General features: G+C 41.3%; 1 long non-coding RNA gene across 1 annotated transcript; it reads right to left on the bottom strand.

Moving 5' to 3' along the window:
- Positions 1–258: 258 nt before the first annotated feature.
- Positions 259–3345, bottom strand: LOC122548482. The gene is made up of 3 exons (XR_006311249.1): positions 3304–3345; positions 2446–2575; positions 259–375 (listed from the first exon to the last, which is right to left on the bottom strand). It is a non-coding gene; the product is annotated as an uncharacterized LOC122548482 (long non-coding RNA).
- Positions 3346–20071: the final 16726 nt, after the last annotated feature.

Genomic DNA, 20071 nt, shown 5'->3' with positions numbered 1-20071 from the left:
GATACTGAAGCAGGCCATGTTCAAATTCATGAAGACCTGGACAGTATCCAAGTTTGGTTTGAGCTGGCAAGTGGCAAATAACATTTGCACCACAGAGGTCATCCCATGAATGACCTACTGGATTCATACACCGCACCACTGTTAGGGCTGTGAGGGATCTGTGATAAATGTTGGCCCAATCTGCAATACTCAAATGCTATGAAAGAATAAATTTTAAAATCCTTGTTGTTACATACTGCTTTTATTAAGGGTGGACAAGACTAGCTTTACCAGGACCTGCAATGTCCAAATTCGTAAATCTGGCATCAAACTTGTGTGACATCAAGGCAGTATCAATTCAGTGTATTCAGGCACTCCCAGGGTGTGCCCATATTTCTGGAGAAAGCCATGGAGATAGTACATTTAGCAGACAATAACACAATGTGTCCCAGAATAAGTCATGAGAAATAGCTCTACACAGTTGAATGTCACTGCCTTTAACTTTTTGTTCTGTCCCTGTTCTCCCCACCCCATATTTCTCCCCTGTCGCCATATTTGTTTAAGCAGCTTTTATCTCTAACATCCTCTAGATCTGACAAAAGGTCATCGATCTGAAGCAATCCTTCTGTTTTCTTTCTCCATTCATCCTGTCTGACCTGCTGAGTATTTCCAGTATTTATTGGTTTTACTTCACTTCAAAAGCATGCCTGGGTTGTCTGAGGTTCAACTTTCATCAGGTTCATACACTCCCCCTTCTCTAATTCACAAGAATGTCTGTGAACATGACCAGCCGACATAGGCTGTAGTTGTAATGTATTTCAGATTTTCACGGAAGGGAAAAACAACTTGTCTCTAAACAGCACCTTTAACATAGTAAAACATCTCAAGGCACACCATGGAATAGTTAGCTGAAAACAAAGGCACTTAGCCTCATAAGGAAATATTGGGTCGAACTTTCAGGTTGGCTGAGGCTTGGAACAGAGGTGAACCCAGCCCAAGAACTTCAGCACCAGCTTGCAGGCCAATTTCCCACTCCACTCCCATTGCTGGCAGTCTTAGAGAGGGCGTACAATTAGGTTCACTAAAAGTCACATTGAAGGCAGTTTAAAAAAGGCAAAATAGAAAGCATAGACTCAATAGCAGGCCTGGTGGTGTACATTCAATGGCAGATAAGGGTTTCAGCACCTCAAGGAGGTCCACTCTGGAGAAGAATGCACACTGTGGTAGTCTAGCTCTTCTATTTTTCAGTTGAATTGCTTAACAGGTTGATGATAAGGTACTCTAAAGTGCCTCTCAGTAACTCTAAAGTGCCTCTAAGTGCTGCTCTTCTATTAAACTAGGCCTCTAATTGGCCCTAGAAGCCCACCAGCTTTTTAGAGCCTGCCTGCCACCCTTAATTAAATAGGGAAGTTGTTGCTGTGCCATTTATACGGACATCCCAGAGAAAATCTTAAAGAATGATTGCTTTCCTCAAGAGTATTTTTGAGACCTACGGATGGTCTCAGCTATTGTTTCTTGCTGCCAAAGTAGAAATTCAGCATTTCAGAGTTGATGAACAAAGCTTGGTCAAACATGCAAGTTTGAGCTACATCTCCACTGAGAGGGTGGTGAATCTTTGGAATGCTGTATCCCAGAGGGCTCTGGAAGCTCAATCATTGAGCATGTTTGAGACTGAAATTGATAGATGTCTGGATACTAATGGCATCAATGGAATGATACAGGAAAATGGCATTGAGGGAGTTGATCAGCCATGATCTTTTGGAATGGTGGAGCAGGCTCAACAGGCTGCATGGCCTATTCCTGTTACTGATTGTGGGCGGCATGGTGGCACAGTGGTTAGCACTGCTGCCTCGCAGCGCCAGAGACCTGGGTTCAATTCCCGCCTCAGGCGACTGACTGTGTGGAGTTTGCACGTTCTCCCCGTGTCTGCGTGGGTTTCCTCCGGGTGCTCCGGTTTCCTCCCACAGTCCAAAGATGTGCAGGGTCAGGTGAATTGGCCATACTAAATTGCCTGTCGTGTTAGGTAAGGGGTAAATGTAGGGGTATGGGTGGGTTTCGCTTCGGCGGGTCGGTGTGGACTTGTTGGGCCGAAGGGCCTGTTTCCACACTGTAAAGTAATCTAATCTAATCTAATCTAATCTAATCTAATCTAATCTAATATGATTCCGACAGCCTTATGTTAATTATTAAAAGAAGTTGAAATCTGCAATTGCATTCTACAGTTCCTGATCTGTGGGGGAGAATTTGGCATTGTGGTAATGTCACTAGACTAATATCTTGCACCCCAGGCAAAAACCCTGCTGTTCAAAATCTCATCATAGCAGCTGGAAAAATTAAATCTACTTAATAAATTTGCAACATAATTTCAGTGTTGGTATTGGAGACCATGTCAATTGTTATTGATTATTGTAGAAACCCATATCCTTTAGGAAAGAAAATCTATTATCGTCTCCAGATTTTGCTTACGTGTGACTGAAAACCCACAGTAATGGTGTTGACTCCTAACTGCCCTCTGAAATGGTCCAGCAAGTCATTCTGTTGAAGACAATTATGTACTCGCAATAAATGCTGGCCTTGCCAATAACACAGATATATCCTGTAAAAGAACAAAGAAAAAAGCTTGAAGATGATAGACAACACAATGAAAACTTGAAGTGAGCTTGAGATAAATTCTATTACTTTTAAACTAGGAAGAGAAGACACATATGTCATAACATGATATTTATAGCTTACATACCCGGAATCAGGAAGCAATCATTTTGCCATAACCTTCAATCTATTTTTGATCAAAAGGTGTGGAGAGCTAGATGTTTGACATTCTTCGAAGCATTCTCTGATTATTGCATCACTGATAATTTTACTCACATTGTTCTGGCATATGAGATTGATATAAAAGGGAATCAGCCAATAAACGAAGGTAAAGGCAGTGCTCAACGACAGGACAGCTCTCTTACTAGAGAGAGACAATGGGTGGTAGTTTAACCTGAGGGTCACTATGTCTCAGGCAGGAGGAGAGGTTGAGAAGGAGAGTTCTTCCTGGTAAACTCAGATGGTGTAGGAATCGAATGCATGCCATTGGCGTCCCTCTTCATTGCAAACCAACCATCCAGCCAATTGAGTTGGCCTAATTGTATTTAGCGCTCGACTATTAAGCGAACAACCTAGGTTACATTCCAGAAACAAGGGTTTGAATCTCAAAACAGCAGATTTGAATTCAATATTTTTTTTAAATTATGGAATTGAACAGTCTAATGATGTTGATTGTCAGGAAAACCCACCTTGTTCACTAATGTCCTGTTTGGGAAGGAAATTTCCTATCCTTACCTGGTCTGGTTCCATAATCACAGTAATTTGGTTGACTCTGAACTGCCATCAGGGAAATTAGAGATGGACAATAAATGTTGGCCTAGCCAGCAATGCCCACATCTGTGAAAAAATGAAATACAATATCATAGAATGGCATGAGACAGAAGGAAACCATTCAGTTCATTGTACCTCTGCTGGCTTTTTTGTCTTTAATTAAAGCCCCACAATTTTTTTCCCTTCAAGTATTTATCCAGCTTTCTTTAAAAGTTATTACTGAATCTGCTTTCACCATTCTTTCAAGTACCACATTCCAAATCACAATCACACAATAGCTCACTAACAACACTATGTTTTCCACATGTCATTTCTGGTTATAGAGTCACAGAGATATACAGCATGGAAACAGACCCTTCCTATTCATATACCCATCCAAATGCCTGCAATTGGAACAGCCTCCATCACTCCCTCTGGCAGCTCATTCCATACATGTATCACTCTCTGCGTGAAAACGTTGCCCCTTAGGTCTCTTTTTGTCTTTCCCATCTCATCCTAAACCTATGCCCTCTAGTTCTGGACTCCCCCCACCTCAGGGAAAAGACTTGATCTACTTATCCTATCCATGCCCCTCATGATTTTAAAAACCTCTATAAAGGTTACCCCTCAGCCTCTGACGCTTCAGGGAAAACAGCCCCATCCTGTTCAACCTCTCCCGAAGGTTCAAATCCTCCAACCCTGGCAACACCCTTGTAAATCTTTTCTGAACCCTTGCAGGTTTCACAACATCTTTCCGACAGGAAGGACACCAGAATTGCAAACAACATTCCAACAATGGCCTAACCAATATCCTGTACAGCGCAACATGATTTCCGAACTCCTGTACTCAATACTCTGACCAATAAAGGAAAGCATACCAAACGCCTTCGTCACTATCCTATCTACCTGCGACTCCACTTTCAAGGAGCTATGAACCTGCACTCCAAAGTCTCTTTGTTCAACAGCACTCCCGAGGACCATACTATTAAGTGTATAAGTCCGGCTGAGATTTGCTTTCCTAAAATGCAGCACCTCGCATTTATCTAAATTAAACTCCATCTGCCACTTCTCAACCCATTGGCCCAACTCAGGTAATCTGAGGTAACCTTCTTCGCTGTCCACTACACCTCCAATTTTGGTGTCATTTGCAAACTTACGAACTATACCTCATGCTCACATCCAAATCATTTATATAAATGATGAAAAGCAGTGGAGCCAGCACCGATCCTTGTGGTACTCCACTGGTCACCGGCCTCCAGTCTGAAAAACAACCCTGCACCATCACCCTCTATCTTCTACCTTTGAACCAGTTCTGTATCCAAATGGCTAGCTCACCCTGTACTCCATTAGATCTAACCTTGCTAACCAGTCTCCCATGGAGAATCTTGTCGAACGCCTTACTTAAGTCTGTATAGATCATATCTACTGCTCTGCCTCATCAATCTTCTTTGTTATTTCTTCAAAAAACTCAATCAAGTTTGTGAGACATGATTTCCCATGCACAAAGCCATATTGACTATCCCTAATCAGTCCTTGCCTTTGCAAATACATTTACATCCTGTCCCTTAGGATTCCCTCCAACAACTTGTCCACCACCGACATCAGGCTCACTGGTCTATAGTTCCCTGGCTTGTCCTTACCACCATTCTTAAAGAGTGGCACCACATTTGCCAACCTCCACTCTTCCGGCACCTCACTTGTGACTATTGATGATACAAATATCTCAGCAAGAGGACCAGTAATCACTTCTCTAGCTTCCCACAGAGTTCTAGGGTACACCAAATCAGGTCCTGGGGATTTTTCCACTTTTATCCGTTTCAAGACATCCAGCACTTCCTCCTCTATAATATGGACATTTTTCAAGATGTCACCATCTATTTCCCCATATTCTATATCTTTCATGTCCTTCTCCACAGTAAATACTGATGCAAAATACTCGTTTAATTTCTCCCCCATCTCCTGCGGCTCCACACAAAGGCAGTCTTGCTGATCTTTGAGGGGACCTATCCTCAGCCTAGTTATCGTTTAGTCCTTAATGTATTTGTAAAAACCCTTTGGATTCTCCTTAACTCTATTTGCAAAAGGTATCTCATATCACCTTTTTTCCCCTCCTGATTTCCCTCTTAAATATACTCCTACAGCCTTTATACTCTTATAAGGATTCACTCGATCGATCCTGTCTATACCTGACATATGCTTCCTTCTTTTTCTTAATCAAGCCCTCAATTTCTTTAGTCATCCAGCATTCCCTATACCTACCATCTTTTCTTTCACCCTAACAGGAATATACTGTCTCTGGACCCTCGGTATCTCATTTCTGAAAGCTTCCCATTTTCCAGCCGCCCCTTTCCCTGCAAACATCTGCCTTCTATCAGCTTTTGAAAGTTCTTGCCTAATACCAATAAAATTGGCCTTTCTCCAATTTAGAACTTCAACTTTTAGATCTGGCCTATTCTTTTCCATTACTATTTTAGAATAGAATTATGGTCGCTGGCCCCAAAGTGCTCCCCTACTGACACCTCAGTCACCTGCCCTGCCTTATTGCCCAAGAGCAGGTCAAGTTTTGCACCTTCTCTAGTAGGTACATCCACATACTGACTCAGAAAATTTTCTTGTACACACTTAACAAATTCCTCTCCATCTAAACCCTTAACATTATGGCAGTCCCAGTCTATGTTTGGAAAGTTAAAATCCCCTACCATAACTACCCTATTATTCTTACAGATAACTGAGATCTCCTTACAAATTTGTTTTTCAATTTCTCTCTGACTATTAGGGAGTCTAAAACACAATCCCAATATGGTGATCATCCCTTTCTTATTTCTCAGTTCCACCCAAATAACTTCCCTGGATGTATTTCTGGGAATATTCTCCCTCAGTATAGCTGTAATGTATCCCTTATCAAAAACGCTACTCCCCATCCTCTCTCACCTCCCCTTCTGTCCTTCCTGTAGCATTTTTACGCTGGAACAATAAGCTGCCAGTCCCATCCATCCCTGAGCCATGTTTCCGTAATCATTGCTATGATATCCCAGTCCCATGTTCCTGACAATACCTGGAGTTCATCTGTCTTCCCTGTTAGGCCCCTTGCATTGAAATAAATGCAGTTTAATTTATTAGTCCTACCTTGTTATCTGCTTTGTCCCTGCCTGCCCTGACTGTTTAATTTGCTTCTGTTCGCAACTGTACCAGTCTCAGATTGATTTCTTTCCTCACTATCTCACTGGGCCCCATCCCCCCACCACCCCACCACCCCCACCTTACTAGTTTAAATCCTCCTGAGCAGCTCTAGCAAATCTCCTTGCCAGTATATTAGTCCCCTTCCAATTTAGGTGCAATCCGTCCTTCTTGTACAGGTCACTTCTACCCCAAAAGAAATTCCAGTGATTCAAAACTGTGAATCCTTCTCCCATACACCAGCTCCTCAGCCATGCATTCATCTGCTCTATCCTCCTATTCCTGCCCCCACCAGCTCGTAGTACCGGGAGCAATTCAGATACTACTACTCTCGAGGACCTCCTTTTTAAATTCCTGCCTAACTCTCTGTAATCTCCCTACAGAATCTCAACCTTTTCCCTTCCTATGTCATTGCTTCCACTGTGTACAATGACCTCCTCCTGGCCCCTAGTAGAGTGATATTTACTTCTTTCAATCTACAGACCCAGAAAATAACACTGTCTTATTCCTCTACGAAACACTGCTCCAGGCTAACTTAAAACTTATGGCTTATACTTTTAAGTTTAATCAAGAGACATATCTCAGTACAACATATAATCAAGAAAAAACCCACTATACTCACTACTGCAAACTTACTGTAAGGCCACGCTTAAAATATTCACTTATCTGTTTCTGTGCTGTGACCTCTCCCAAACAGATTCCTCCAAGACTAGTTGTGAATTTCACTGTTTATTAATTTTCCCAGAAGCACTCCGATGTCCAGCGATACATGAATTTAAACAGCAAAGGCAGTAACTGTGCAGGTTCACGGCTGCATCAGTTAGCAGCATGGGCTTCTTTTACAAACTACCTCAGATTAGTGTCCTTCAGTTATCTATCCCACTGTCACTGAAAAATAATTACCCTAGCTTATTCTATCAACATTGGTCATGATGAAAGAGAGGGATCTCTGGGTAAAGAGTACAATAAATGGGCTGTGGAGGAGATGACAGAATTACAAGAATGAATCATTTTATTGTCACATATGTTTTACAGTGAGAAAAACAGTAAAATACAATGAAAAGCTTTTCCACATTTCCAGGATCAGGCACCATTTTGAATAGTTTTAAGAATAGGAAAGAAAAAAAGATATAGCTTAATGAGAGTCTATCAGTCCTAAGCCAGCTCATCATCAATGGTACCTCGCCGCAGTCTACACCAGATCCAACCAACATTAAAGTCACCACTGTTCAGGGACCATGTTTTGCCATTGGGCTGCCATTGTCCTCCGTCAAAACCTCACCACCACCTGCCCCAGATTGCCAGTGTCAGAATCACATCTCTCACTGCTTGGGACAACCTCGATGTTGCTGTAGTGCCCTTCCACCACCACTTCACCACCAACATCGGACGCAACCAATGACAAAGTCGCCAATCCTCAGGCACCATCTTTTGCCACTGGACCAACCTCACCTCTGCTGATTTAGCAGCCACCAATTCCAATGCTAGGTCCTGTACCAGAAAAGTAAGTAGGGTTCACTCGCTGCCATAAAGAGATCCGCATTGGGCCCACTTGACACGGTGCTGGGCCTACTCAGGTCTACACTGAGGCTTGTCACCATCCAGGACAAGAGATAAGTAAGAAGAAAAGGACAAAAAAGAAAAATGGTATGGGCAGATAGAGAATGCAAGAGAAACATGGAAAAACTGGCAAACTGAGAAGATATTAGGAGGGCATTGGATCACCAGAGAGGTTAATAGGATTGTTTGTTGGACTGGGGAAAACATTTCTGACACACAAGCAGTGCTGTAAACGCACTTGTTCCTCCAGGAACCTTTGACACCTTCAGCCACTACATTTTGAGATGCCTGGGAAATTCAACTGGCCAATACTGAACATAAATAGAAGGTGAGGCATGTGGCTTCATTATAAAATTTAAATAAGAATCTTGTTGCATGGCCTTGGGTTCCCCAATTACCTTCTGTTCCTCCTTCTATTAAAAGCATATAAAGCAAGTCAGGTTTGAAGTTGAATATTTTTATATTTTAAGTCTTCATCAAATCCAACCACATCCTTTTTGGGATTTTAAAAATATTTCTTTGACATTACCGGTAAGTCAAGGATTCTTTTTAAGGTTTTCTTAATTTGTCCTCCAAACTTTAAAAGAATTACATACATGAACCTGCTGCTATCCTTGTTTCTGCTGTTTTCAGAATTGTACTAAAATAAATGCAAAACTGCAGATGATGGAAATCTGAAAGAAAAACAGAAAATGCTGGAGAAATTCAGCAGGTCTGGAAGCATCTGTGGATGGAGAAACAAAGTGAACTTTGGTATTCTGAGACAGGGTAGGTGATGCAGGCCTGGCTTTTTGGTAAGGGGATGTTTATGTCAATGAAAACTCTTTCAGGGTGACATTAAGGGTGGGTGTCACTATGTATGTGATTGAAGAAACACTGTTTACTTTCTGCAGCCGTGTAATCAAATAACCCAGGAGGCACAGCACATAAAGAAATGACATAAGCAATCCTGCAACCCAAGCAATATCATATAGTGGAGAATTTCTCTTTACTCCATAATCAAGAAGCTTCCATCGAGCATCATATAGTTTGAGCTGAATCTTCTTCAAATGGCAGAAAGACTCAATTTAGTTAATTCAGGAAACCACCAAAGAATAGCCGATTATTAAACAACTTGTCAAGGAACAGACAGACAGTTCGGGAATAATAGTCAAAGAAATCTTGGCTATTGAAAATCTTATCAAGAGAGAAAAAAACAGGTAGAATATTTCATAGGATTTCCTAGACTTGTGACAGAACCTAAATAGAAGGCAGAATCCATTAAGATTAACTATGCTGGTAAATTGTCAATTCCACTCCTACAGCAATTTCAAACAAGTCCAGCTATTGAATTCAAATAGATTGAAGTTGTTCCTCATCTCAGGAAAATGCCGGGAATCTTCAGATAGAATGACAACCAAACCGTCTTCAGAAAGTTCCTTCCAGGAATTCTTTTAACATTGAAAGCTATTCCGCAGCAATTGTTGATGGCTGTAGAAACTCCTTCATTTCGATTAATAACAAGCCCTGGAGCACTGCTTAAAGTAAGACATTACATTGAATCAAAGAGGGGCTTAAGATATCCTTCAAATGAAACAGCCTTTCTGTCTACAAATACAAACTATTCCAGTGCAAAGTTAAAAATCACACAACACCAGGTTATAGTCCAACAGGTTTAATTGGAAGCACTAGCTTTCGGTGCACTGCTCCTTCATCAGGTAGTTGCATGCATTTTATATCATGCTTTCCTTCATACACACCTTGGAAGAAATTGCTTCCAGTCACCATCTAAAAAGTATAACATGATAACTATAATGGGATATGATATTGAACAAAGTTCCCTTTGCCCTCAAGCAGATGCAAAAGAAGTTAGGTTGTCCATGTCCTGAACATTGTTTATCCCTGAATTCCGTGCCTAGGTATCTTTCTGCCTAAGATGGCACCATAAGTGGTGACTTGTTAGCTTCTCACTGTATTAATTGCGTACTTGACATTAAACTTAATGCAATTTAATTCAACCAGATAATCTGAACATTCATTTCCTTGCTGTTTTTTGAACTATATTGTGTGTAAATTGGCTGCTGAATTTCCCACATAGTAATACTGACACACTTCAAAAGTACATTTTGGCTGTAAAATTCTCATGTATGCCCTGAGGTCATGAAAGACAGTGTACAAAATGCATGACTTACTTCCAGTTCAAAATATTTAGGTTAGCTGGGTCATAATGGATGGCACATTGCCTGTTTACTGTTTGATGATTGTGTCTTTTAGTAGTCTACTTCAGATTGAAATGCATACTGGGCAGTTGAATCAAATGATCAAAGACCCAAGAGAAACTGTGAGCAGTTGAGTTAGATGCCAGCTTGTCACCCCTGCACTGGATCAAACTATCCTAGACATTATCAGACATTAGTCATGAGATTTTCTGGCTCAGACAGTTAATAGATACCAGGGAAATTCCAGAATTAGTCTTTATTCTGAGAAACAGTTGCAAAGTTTGGGAAACAAACACCAACAAGACTAAATAAAGGCAAAATACTGCAGATGCTGGAAATCTGAAACACACACAGACTGCTGGAGAAACTGTTGCATCCTGGAGAGAGAAACAGAGAAAATATTTCCAATCCAATATGACTCTTCTTCACCTATTGGCCTTTACTTGCACTTAATTTCTTCATTGTTAAAGAGACATTGTTCACTTTAATTTCTCTGGTCCTCTAACCTGTCTCCCTCTGAACTTTATTTCCCTCAGGTCCAATCCCAATATAGTTATCATACTTGCTGATAAGGGTGATTCTGTTTCATCTGGAAATGATTTCTACCTGGCAGAGGCTAAGCACGAACTCTCAGATACTTTGTCTTAGCTTCCCTAGATCATGACACCATTGTTGAACTTCAGGCTGAAGTTTCAGAATTGTCATAGATCTCATCACATCTAGAGACCTCTTTTCCACAGCTTCCTACCTTAAAGTCCTCCAACAACATACAACTCACTTCTACCTCCTTTCCAAAATCCACAAACAGGACCAGCCTGGCAGATCCATCATTTCAATCCATTCCTGCTCTGCTGGACTTATTTCTTCCTCTTGCGTCTATTTTCTCCCCTCTTGATCAGTCTTTTGCCAATGATTCCTCTGACACTTCACATCAGTTCCATAATTTCCAGTTTATGGTCTTAGCTTCTCCCTCCTCACTGTGGATGTGCAATCACGTTACATAACCATTTTCTATCAGGATGGTTGAAAGGCTCTTCACTACTTCCTTAAAAAAAGAGGCCTGGAAAGAGTCTTTGGTTCACTACCCGCTCTTTCACCTAACTGAAGCTGTTCTCACTTTGAACAATTTCTCCTTTAACTCATCTTATTTTTTCCAAGTCAAATATGTGACTATGGGTACCTGTATGGGTTGCAACTATGCCTGAGTCTTTGTGGGGTTTATGGAATATTCCTTGTTCCAGTCTTATTCAAGCCTCCACCCATAACTCTCTCTCTGGTGCATTGATGGTGTCATCAGTGCTGCTTCAGAATTGGAAAGATTCATCAGTTTTGCTCCCAATTTCCATCCTTTTGCCATCTTCACCTGGGCATTCTCTGGCTCTTCTTTTCATTTCCTTGACTTCAGAGCAATTAGAATTCCGACTTTATATTGCAGTACTGGTGCAGAGCTGCTTTGTTAGAAGTCCCATCCATTGGTGCCTCTGATTTCCTTACACTATGTCATGTCTGTCTGCTGTGAGCCAGTCCCTTTGAGATTGACTTGTGCTCACACATTTACATAACTGAAACAGATCCCATTCTTGATCACTGTTTCCATTTCTGAGGATAGGCTATCCACCAGTATCCATGACATAGCCACCAACTCAACAGTTACCTTGGTGAGACCTGCTCACACCATTTGACCTGGAAAGATTCCATTCCATTTTCCCAGTTTCTCCATCTCCAGGCGTCTGCTGTGTTGGGGCTACCTGCAATATGATCTCCTTTTTTCTCAACCAAAGTTTCCATCCTATTGTAGTTGATAGGGCCTTTAGCCATGTCTGAACCATCTCCCATCATTCTGCACACACCCTTACCCCTCGTTCCCAGAAAAATGATAGGGTTTCGCTTGTCCTTACTTTCCACCCCACCAGTCACCACATTCAAAGATCATCCTAGGCCATTTGTGCCACATCCAGCAAGTTGCCACCACCTGATGCATCTTCCCTTCTGTTCCACTATCAGCATTCCATACAGACCATTCCCTCCACAACACTCAGGAAGTTTAAAATCAGAAAACGTTGCCAAACAGAAATAAATATAAGCACAGAGATAACAGAACAGTGGGAGTTATTTTGTGTTTGTACATGGTAGCAAAGTTTAAAATGGCTTTAAATTTAGGAAGGGTAGAACTTGTGACGTCAGTGTAAGACAGCGCCAGCATTTCCTGCAATTGTGCAGTGTGTGGCTGCACTGTAGTCTGCAATTTACAACCATCAGAACAGATGCCTGGAGATGGAGAAACTGGGAGAACAGAATGGAATCTTTGCAGGTCAAAGAGTGTGAGCAGGTGTCACCAAGGTAACTGTTGAGTTGGTGGCTATGTCATGGATGTTGGTGGATAGCCTATCCTCAGAAATGGAAACAGTGGTCAAGATTGAAATCTGTTCAGTTGTGTAAATTTGTGGGCACAAGTCAATCTCAAAGGGACTGTCTCATAGCAGATAGACACCACATAGTGTAACAAAATCAGAGGGAGCATTGGAGGGACCTTCTAACAAAGCAGCTCTGCTCCAGTATTGCAATATAAAACAGAAATTCTGATTGCTGTATTGTATGAGAACTTATCATGTTCATCCTTAAAATCCATTGCACGTTTTAGCACAAAATATTAACTCGTTTAGTGTGCTTTAAGAGGGGTTACTGTTGTATTGAAAATAAGTCTGTGCCTATCAGCTGAACATGTGGTTACAAGGATGGTGCAGAGAGAGGTTTTCAGGTACTTGGATAATTGGGGCTCATTTTAGGGAAGGTGGGATGCCTACAAACAGGATGGTCTTCACTTGAACCAGAGGGGTACTAATATCCTGGGTGGGAAATTTTCTGGTGTTATGCGGGTGGGTTTAAACTAGCTCAGCAGGGGGATGGGAACCTGAGGTGTAGTTGCAGTGCACAGGGGAATGAGAGTAGGGAGGATAGGGACAGGATTCCAGGTTCACAGGAATGTGCTGGCAGACAGCAAGCTGGTTTGAAGTGTGTTTACTTCAACACGAGAAGTATCCGAAACAAGGTAGGCGAGCTTGCAGCATGGATAGGTAGCTGGGACTTCGATGTTGTGACCATTTCGGAGACATGGATAGAGCAGGGTAAGAAATGGATGTTGAAGGTTCCAGGGTTTAGATCTTTCATTAAGAACAGGCAAGGCGGTAAAAGAGGAGGAGGTGTGGCCTTGTTAGTCAAGGATAATACAACAGTGGCTAAAAGAACTTTAGACGAGAACTCATCTACTGAGATAGTGTGGGCTGAGGTTAGAAACAGGACAGGAGAGGTCACACTGCTTGGAGTTTTTTATAGCCCTCCGCAGAGTTTCAGGGACGTGGAAGAGAGGATTCGCAAAATTATTCTGGACAGGAATGAAAGGAACAGGATGGTCATTATGGGGGACTTTAATTTCCCCAACATTGACTGGAAATGCTATAACTCTAGTACGTCAGATGGATCAGTCTTTGTCCAATGGGTACAGGAGGGTTTTCTGACACAGTATATCAAAGGGCCGACAAGAGGGGAGGCCACACTGGATCTGGTGTTGGTAATTAGATTAGATTAGATTAGATTACTTACAGTGTGGAAACAGGCCCTTCGGCCCAACAAGTCCACACCGCCCCGCCGAAGCGCAACCCATCCATACCCCTACCCCTGCATTTACCCCTTACCTAACACTACGGGCAATGTAGCACAGCCAATTCACCTGACCTGCACATCTTTGGACTTAATGAAACAGGCCAGGTGTTTGATTTAGTTGTAGGTGAGCACTTTGGAGAGAGTGACCATAATTCAGTTACGTTTAGTTTAGCGATGGAAAGGGATAGGTACATGACACAGGTAAAGAGTTAGCGATGGGGCAAGGGCAATTACAATGTGATTGGGCAAGATTTAGAATGCATAGAATGGGGTAGCAAAATGCAGGGATGCAGACAATGGAAATGTGGAGCTGATTTAAGGAACAGATATTGCGTGTTCTTGATAGGTATGTTCCTGTCAGGCAGGGAGGAAGCGATAAGGTAAGGGAACCGTGGTTTACTACAGAAAATGCATCTCTTGTTAAGCAGAAGGAGGCTTATGTGTTGAGGCAAGATGGTTCAGATGAGGCAATGGAGAGTTACAGATCAGTGAGGAAGGATTTAAAGAGAGAGTTAAGAACAAAGAGAGGACACAAGCAGTCTTTAGCAAATAGAATAAAGGATAACCCTAAAGCTTTCTATAGATATGTGAGGAATAAGAGGATGACGAGGGTAGGAAGAGGGCCAGTCAATGACAGAAGTGGGAAGTTGAGTGTGGAACCTGTGGAGATCGGAGAGGTGCTAAACGAACATTTCTCATCGGTTTTCACTCAGGAAAAGGAGAATATTGTAGAGGAGAAGAATGGGGTACGAGATATTAGACTAGAAAGGATCGAGGTGAGTTACAAACAGGTATTATCAATTCTAGAAGGACTGAAAGTAGACAAGTCCCCTGGGCCGGATGGGATTTATCTCAGGATTCTCTGGAAAGGTTGGGAGGAAATGGCGGAGCCTTTGGCTTTGATATTTGAGTCATCATTGTCTACAGGTTTAATACCAGAGGACTGGAGGATTGCAAATGTTGTGCCCTTGTTCAAGAAGGGCAGCAGAGATGACCCAGGTAATTATAGACCAGTGAGCCTTACTTCTGTTGTAGGAAATATTTTGGAAAGGATTATAAGAGATGAGATTTATAATCATCTAGCAAGCAACAATTTGATTTCAGATAGTCAACGTGGTTTCGTCAAGGGCAGGTCATGTCTCACAAACCTCATTGAGTTTTTTGAGAAGGTGACCAAGCATGTGGATGAAGGTAGGGCAGTTAACATGATTTACATGGATTTCAGTAAAGCCTTTGATAATGTCCCACATGGTAGGCTGTTGGAGAAAATGCAGAAGCATGGGATTGAAGGTAATTTAGCAGATTGGATTAGAAACTGGCTTTCTGAAAGAAAGCAGCGAGTGGTGGTTGATGGAAAATATTCAGCCTGGAATCCGGTTACTAGTGGTATGGCACAAGGATCTGATTTGGGACCACTACTGTTTGTCGTTTTTATAAATGACTTAGACGCAGGCATAGATGGATGGATTAGTAAATTTGCAGATGACACTAAAATCGGTGGAGTGGTGGACAGTTTAGAAGAATGTTACAGGGTTGCAGGGGGACTTGGATAAACTGCAGAACTGGGCTGAGAAGTGGCAAATGGAGTTCAATGCAGCTAAATGTGAGGTGATGCACTTTGGGAAGAATAACAGGAAGGCAGAATACTGGGTCAATGGAAAGATTCTTGGGTGTGTGAATGTGCAGAAGGATCTTGGAGTCCACGTACATAGATCCCTGAAAGTTGCCACGCAGTTTGATAGTGCTGTTAAGAAGGCATACAGTGTGTTAGGTTTCATTGGTAGAAGGATTGAGTTCCGGAGCCACAATATTATGCTGCAGCTATACAAAACGTTAGTGCTGCCACACTTGGAATATTGTGCACAGTTCTGGTCGCCATATTTCGGGAAGGATGTGGAAGCATTGGAAAAGGTGCAGAGGAGATTTACGAGGTTGTTGCCTGGTCTGGAGGGAAGGTCTTATGAGGAAAGACTGAGAAACTTGGGTCTGTTCTCATTGCAAAGGTGAAGGTTAAGAGGGGATTTGATAGAGACATACAAGATAATCAGAGGATTAGATAGAGTAGACAGTGAAAGTCTTTTTCCTAGGATGATGAAGTCAACTTGTATGAGGGGGCACAAGTACAAATTGAGGGGTGATAGATTTAAGACAGATGTCGGAGGTAGGCTCTTTACTCAGAGAGTGGTAAGGGCGTGGAATGCCCTACCTGCTAATGTAGTTAACTCAGCCACATTAGTGAGATTTAAACAATCCTTGGATAAGCACATGGATGATGATGGGATCGTGTAGGGGGACGAGCTGAGAATAGTTCACGGGTCAGCGCAACATCGAGGGCTGAAGGGCCTGTTCTGCGTTGTATTATTCTATGTTCTATTGCAGGTACAGCTTTGTTACCCCTACATGAAAAAGCCCTCAATCCCAGTGAAGAAAATACTTAATTCAAGGGTGTAAACCTTTATTCAAAAAAAAGCACTACCAATTACAATATTTATCTTCTTTCTTAACCAAGATCCATCCTACATCTGTGATAATATTAAATTAAACAGTGATATAATGTATTGATGTTTATGAGTATTCATCTTGCTGATTTCATTCGGGTGACATGAACTGTTGCAGCATGTATAGTGAGACAATAGGGCTGAATCTTACATTTCCTAGGGTAAATACAAGTTGAACAAAGTATTTTGGAGGGATTTATGCCACAGGTCCGAGGGAGATTTGTTGCCATATTTTACCAAACCTGTCTCAGTAACTACTCCACCCCTATAGTGTCCCTCATGTCGGATTCTAACCCCATTTTATCACGGTGAGCTGTTTCCAGAACAACTTGCCAGTACCGGGATATCTTGGAATTATCCAGCATCCCTGACACTGGCAACATCTTTAAAAGATGGTTTATGCACCTGGACAAGTCCTGAAGAAGGGACCTGCCTGAAACATTGACTTTCTTGCTTCTCAGATGCTGCCTGACCAGATCTGCTTTTTCCAGCACCACGCTTAATCACATCTGGACAAGCATGGTCAGTCTGGAGCTGCTCTGTATGGACACTGACATTTGGGTAGGGTCCTGGGGTTCTGCTAGATGGGATGGTGCACAAGTTGGATACCCTCTTCCTCCAGAACCAGTTAGCTGGATAGTTGACTTGCAAAGTAGAATAATATCAATGTCATGGTCTACTAGTTAGTTACAAATGAGCCATTTGGCAAAGAGGTCAATTATGTTGATGTATTTTTCCGTTTCTTGTTCTCCCAGATGTTTGGACTTCTCTCACCTTTAGAAGGAGCCATTGTGTTATCCAAGGGTTAATTGCATTCTAAGTGTCATCATTTGAGATAAATGCTGCAATAACTCAGTGCTATAGACATTAAAACAGCCCAATACAACATCTGCTGTAGCTACCATCTTGAAAGAATTTTTCGAAACTTGGTTTCCTTTTAACTAAGATGTAGATTTTAAAGCAGAAATATTCATTTAACAGTCCTTAATAAATCTGTGATTTCAGAGCTGCACAGTGTGATAAAGATTTATAAAGTATTATTTTTACTTGGCAATTTGGATTCTAAAGTAGAGGTAAATGGATTTCTGGCTTTCAGTTCTGTGATGGTGACAGCTTCTTCTAAAACTAAAGGTCCAAAATTCATTTTTTAAGAAAGTTAGTTTGAGCAGCATTTCTAAGAAAACAAACATTTTCAAGAAGTTAGATGACTAGACAAGCAATCTTCTGAGATTGAAATTTTTCCTAATTTGAGATTTATGACCCAGAGAGAAATAGATGGAGACAATCCACCAACAGTCCAAGTCAGAAGAAAAGAAGCTTGGCACACTTGCCTTTATTACTCAGGCCTTTGCGTATTGGGGTTGGGAAGTCATGTTGAGTTTGTACAGGATATTGGTGAAGCCTCTTCTGGAATAATGTATCCAGTTCTGGTCGCCCAGTTATAGGAAGGATATTATTAAGCTGGAGAGGGTTCAGAAGAGATTTACCAGTTTGAGTTATAATGAAAGGCTAGATTGCTGGGACTTATTCCACTGGAGCGTAGGAGGTTGAGAGGCAGCCTTATAGAAGTTTATAAAATAATGAGAGGTATAGATAGAGTTAATAGTAGCGGTCTTTTCTCGAGGGTGGGGATTCCAAGAGTAGGGGACACATTTGTAAGGTAAAAGGAGAGAGATTTATAAAAGACACAAGGGGCAATTTCTTTTACACAGAAGGTGGAATAAACTTTCTGAGGAAGTGGTGGATGTGGGTACAATTACAACACTCAAAAGATATTTGGATAAGTACATGAATAGGAAGTGTTTGGAGGGATGTGGGCCAGGAGCAGGCAAGTGGGACTAGCTTAGTTTGGGATTATGTTCAGCATGGACAGGTTGGACTGAAGGGTCTGTTTCCATGCTGTATGACTCTATAACAATACATGTGCTGTTTAGCATCCTAAAAGTAGTCAAAGTTGCTGGAGAAAACCTAGGAATTTCTCTTGAGATCAGTAAGCCTGTGTCTTTGTGTCTCAGAGAGACACAATACTGGAGAGAATCAAATCTGATGAATGTGGAGAAACTTGCCAAAGGAAACATCAGCAGCTGCATAAGAAATTAATGAGTGAAGGTAGGTCTGGTATGAATGTCTTAAAGCATTGATTGGTAAAATGGAGGTCATGTTTCTTTTTTCACAGTTTATAATAAGATGCTTCCATATTGTCATTTTGTTGTTTCTTTTCTTTTGTGTAATAAACCTGTTTTCATTTTCAGAAGTACTTTGGCAGCCTTTTGTGAGCATATTCAGTGTTTAACATGTAATTGCAACCAAATTAAAAAATAAAACTCGGATCTATCAAGCCACATTTTGTTCTGGGATCTTTCATGCTTCAATATCACATTGAGCTGTGATTATAACATACTGGGTGCCCATCTGGGAGAGAGAATTATTGATTTTACCAGGGATATGTGAATCTTTGAAGAAGTATGTGGAGGTGCTAGTGTTACGTTCAAGACCAAACCCCCTCAGAATATTCAGAAGATAGTCTAAACCTTAACTTTTTCTTATTTTAAAGGTAAATGTAAGATGTTGCATTCCAGATGTAATTCAATTGGTGAAACTACTGGATTTAAAGTAAAACACATATTATTCATCCACTAAAGTTAAAATACAACAAAAGAAGGAAGGAATTAGAATAACTTAACTCTTTTGGGTAAACTTAACCAAATAATCGACCAACTAATTAACTGTTTGAATTGAATGCATCCTATAAACACACCCTTGGCAAAAGGCAAATTCAGAAAACAGATTGTCTCACAGGCAACTCCCAAAGCAGGCAAAGAACCCACAGTTTTTGGTTGAAAACAACAGAGGGAAAAATAGCTTCCACCCATTCAAGACCCCAACAGCAATTACTGAAAGCTAAACTAAAGATCCTGGTTCTGTGGGACTTTGACCACACACATTCAGGCTGTTTCTATTGTTCCACCTTAAAAAAAGTGCCCAAGGCCTCACAAGCTATTTATTGCAGTGGTTATGGTAAACTGTTCGGTACCTCTGCCGTAAAGCCTCTCTTAAATAATCAATTAAACATCGTTACACTAGATAAAGCTCTCTGCCTTTATTCCTGATGAAGGGCTTTTGCCCGAAACGTCGATTTCGCTGCTCCTTGGATGCTGCCTGAACTGCTGTGCTCTTCCAGCACCACTAATCCAGAATCCATAAAAGCAAGAGATACGTTGTAAAGTATATTACAAATATTAAAATATCAAATGTTGCAAAGATTCCTGAGAGTAGAAAATACTGTAGTGAATTACTTGAAGCAAGTCCTTGACCAAATATCAGCTTTTATAACATGACTTTATTGATATAAAATCAGCCTATTTTGAATGAAAAATGCACCAGCAACGTTACAACAATTAACCAAGGTCATTGAAGGATTATGCAACAATGTTAAGTCAAATCTGAGAGGAGTATTTCAAATATTTGAATTAATCGCTTGACCTATTACAAAGAGCCAATTTGGTAAGAAATTTAGCTAAAGGTAAATTGGCAAAACCAAAGTACGCTATGTGGGCAATGCTAAGGCAAAACCAGGTTGCACATAGACAACCAAACATTTAAGCTATCTTGGAATTTCCTGTGCCTAAAGCAAACACAACATCTTGCAAAATATTGGTG

The sequence above is a fragment of the Chiloscyllium plagiosum genome, chromosome 3 (assembly GCF_004010195.1).
Source record: "Chiloscyllium plagiosum isolate BGI_BamShark_2017 chromosome 3, ASM401019v2, whole genome shotgun sequence".
NCBI lineage: Eukaryota > Metazoa > Chordata > Chondrichthyes > Orectolobiformes > Hemiscylliidae > Chiloscyllium > Chiloscyllium plagiosum.
The sequence above is the reverse complement of the archived record's forward strand: the minus strand, read 5'-3'. Positions and strand labels throughout refer to the sequence as shown.